The sequence below is a fragment of the Brassica oleracea genome, unplaced genomic scaffold (assembly GCF_000695525.1).
Source record: "Brassica oleracea var. oleracea cultivar TO1000 unplaced genomic scaffold, BOL UnpScaffold01172, whole genome shotgun sequence".
Lineage (NCBI taxonomy): Eukaryota > Viridiplantae > Streptophyta > Magnoliopsida > Brassicales > Brassicaceae > Brassica > Brassica oleracea.
In genome coordinates this window covers 19786-23506 of record NW_013617728.1, presented here as the reverse complement: position 1 = coordinate 23506, position 3721 = coordinate 19786, and the positions used below count along the sequence as shown (strand labels likewise).

Genomic DNA, 3721 nt, shown 5'->3' with positions numbered 1-3721 from the left:
ACAACGAATACTGCCCTAGTAAAAAATATGTTTTCTTGTAGTGTTAGCGGTTTAAAGCATCTTCATCGGGGGTCTTTAGGGAGGATTTTTAACAAAAAAAAAATCAGTGTGGACTCCACAAAATAACAAGAAACGTTGCCAAAAGTCACGAAATAAGAAACGCTTTTTGCACTGTTTGCAGACCCCACTGACACGTGGCGGTCCACGATTGGTTCGATTTTAATTTTTTAGTTTATTTTTTTAAATCAGGAAAAAAAAATAAGAACCCCAAATGGGGTTTTAGGGATAAAGACGCTGTTAGACCCATCTTTTAACCGTTAGTTTTAAATCTTTTTGAGCGGTAGATTTTTGGCTTACATGGTCCATAATTATTTTCGTGGCCTTATTTAGCTACAGTGGTGTAGGGAAGTTAGAATATTATATTATTTTTTTGTATACGTTCACCTAAACGGGTCTTTTTGTTGTTCGTATCTACTAGTCTATATAATAAGCAGTGTGTCATCGAGTCTTAATCAACAAATGACTCTTGTTTCAACAATGTTCAACTTCGAGTTCCAAAACTCTTTCATTTTTTTCCTCTTATCCTTCTTCTCACTCCTCTGTTTCCTTGGCTTCTTCTTCTTCAAGAAACCAAAGGTTGATTTGGAATCGCCTCCGAGCCCTCCTTCTCTGCCAATCATCGGCCATCTTCACCTTTTTCTATCTCCTCTAATCCACAAATGCTTTCACAAAATCTCATCCAAGTATGGACCTTACCTCCATCTCCGCATCTTCCACCTCCCCATTGTTCTCGTCTCATCCGCCTCAATGGCCAGCGAGATCTTTAAGGCCCATGATGTGAATATATCGTCCTGTGACCTCCCTCCAATCGACGAGTCCCTCTTTTTCGGGGAAACTGGATTCTTCTCCGCTCCCCATGGAGATTACTGGAAGTTCATGAAGAAACTTCTCATCACAAATCTGTTGGATAATTCCAATTAACTTGAAGAGCAAGTTAACTCATTAAAGTGAAGTTTGATGGGTTAAGAAAAAAAGAAAAAAAAAACATATCGAGCTTAGGAATGTTTCCATATTATTATTAGGAAAAGATGTAGCTTCGCTCTTAGGAAAAGATGTAGCTTCTTCCTATATAAAGAGTTCTCATGGAGAGATGTTCCATCAAGAGAAACACATTGAAAGGTTTAGTTTTGAGAGAGTTTCTAAATCTAATAAGAAGAGAAGTTCTTATAATCTTTGTGTTTGTGCAACTTTAAAAAGCTACTTGGACCACACGCAATCGAGCGGTTACGAGCCGTGCGTGCAGAGGAGCTAGAGCGGTTCTACTTTCATCTCCTCGATAAAGCGAGGAAGAAGGAGTGCATTGAGATCCGTAGAGAAGCGATGATGTTCACTAACAACAGTCAACAGCACATGCAAGATGATAGTTGGGAGGACGTGCTCGGAGGAGGATGGTGAAGGTTAGAGAGTCTGGGGACTGATTACAGTGTTGATATGCCTTGAATCTGGACGTTACATCTAGGCGATGGATGTTACATCACGTACATCATACCGACTCGGTTGCATTAGGAGCGTTGCGTCAAGTTATTATGGATGATACATCTGATCGTGGGCTTAGGCCCATGAGTCCATAAAGTCTAGGATTTTAGATACAAGATGCTACTATATATATCTTGTGTTCGAAGTAACCCTAAACTTGCACTTTGTAAGCTTAATATCGCCTCCAATAATAAGATCTCTCTTTGCCCGTAGACGTAGCCCTAGGGGTGAACCACGTTAAATATCCGTGTCGTAGTTACATCACTTTTATTCATCTATTTCCACATCTGTTCCTTCTCACGTCCGTTACAACAAACTGGTATCAGAGCTCGGGGTTGGTGATCTGGTGAGAAGATGTCTAGAATAACCGCGAAGATTGACAAGTTTGATGGGAGAAATAGCTTCAGTCTTTGGCAGATTAAGATGCAGGCGTTGTTGAAGCAACAAGGCATCTGGGGACCATTGTCGGGGAAGAAATCTAAAGCAGCTGATTTGGAGGCTCTGGAAGAGAAAGCGTTCTCAACAATTTTGTTGTGTCTAGCAGACGAGATTATCATCGAAGTGTCGGATGAGAAAATGGCTGCTAGTTTGTGGCAAAAGTTGGAGAGTTTGTACATGACAAAATCTCTAACGAATAAGCTACTTCTGAAGCAACGCCTCTTCGCCTTGCGTATGCAAGAAGGTATCGAGCTTCGCGATCACCTTGACAAGTTAAATTCGATATTACTGGAGCTGCGTAACATCGATGTTAAGGTGGAGGATGAAGACGCGGCACTAATCCTGTTGGTATCTCTGCCGAACTCCTTCGAGAACTCAGTGCAATCGGTCATTGTTGGCAAAGATACAGTGAAACTGGAAGAAGTTAGGTCGGCGCTTCATAGTCGGGAATTGCGCCATAAGGCATCCAGCTCACAGACAGACAATCAAGCTTCAGGATTGTTTGTCAGTGGCGTGAAGGGACATGGGAAAAGAAGGACTTCGAAAGATAGGAATTCGTTTCCAAGAGGTCCTAAGCCATATGATATTTGTAACTATTGCAAAGAGTAGGGACCTTGGAAGTCAGACTGTCCCAAGATGAAGCAGCAACAATTTGGGTCTGTTGCAGTAGCCAAGGATGAAACCAAGTCTGACGACGACATTGCTCTTGCTGTGCAAGGACACACACACTCTTCTGATGTGTGGGTTCTTGACACAGGAGCATCCTACCATATGACACCGAGGAGAGAGTGGTTTTCAGAGTACATGGAGGCACTTGACAACAAGATTAAGATGACAAACGACTTTGTTTGCAAGATTGCAGTGATCAGCTCAATCAAGCTCAGGACACATGATGGTAGACTCTGCACATTAGGCATGTTCCATCAATGACGAAGAATTTGATATCCGTGAGTCTTCTGGACATGAGAGGGTTCAAATATTCGGGTGGCGATGGAGTTTTGAATGTCTACAGGGGTTCTGATGTGATTCTGAAGGGTTTCATGAACGGTACTTTGTATTTGCTGAAGGGTACAATGGTTACCGGTTCAGCAAATGTTGCATCGCCAGAGATCCCAGAGGAAGATATGACTAAGCTATGGCATATGAGGCTTGGACATATGGGTGATCGTGGGATGCAACATCTGTCGAAGCAAGATCTGCTTCATTCTGATATTGGTTTGGAACTCTGCTCGGAAGAGTTTAAACAGTTTTGTAAGGATGCAACATCTGTGAAGCATCTTACAGACAGGAGAACACCATAGCAGGATGGTGTTACAAAATGGATAAACCAGATAATGCTAGAGAGAGCGAAGTGCATGCTCTCGAGTGCTGGTTTGGAGAAGCGGTTTTGGGCTGAAGCAGTTAACACGGCTTGCTACTTGATAAATTTTGGTCCCCACATAAGCATCGAGTGCAGGATACCTTTTGAGGTGTGGTCAGGTAGATCTGCTGAATTTTTCTTTTTAAGAGTGTTTATGGGCTACGGTGATGGAATCAAAGGATACATGGTCTGGTCTCCATCAGAAAACCGAATGGTTCTAAGCAGGAATGGTGTCTTCGATGAAGCATCTATGGTTAGAAGCTCAGGGTCCAGTTCAGAAGCAGAAAAGGGTAGCACTGATAAACAGGTGGAGCTGCAAGATGATCAAGAAGTGATCGATGTGCAGGAACTCACAGAAAATCAAGAGGAGCGTGTAGAAGATGTTCA

The 3721-nt window shown here is 42.4% G+C and overlaps 1 pseudogene; it reads left to right on the top strand.

The window, feature by feature from the left end:
* Nucleotides 1-519: 519 nt before the first annotated feature.
* The window catches only part of LOC106321009, a 6517-nt pseudogene continuing 3315 nt past the window's right edge, over nt 520-3721 (top strand).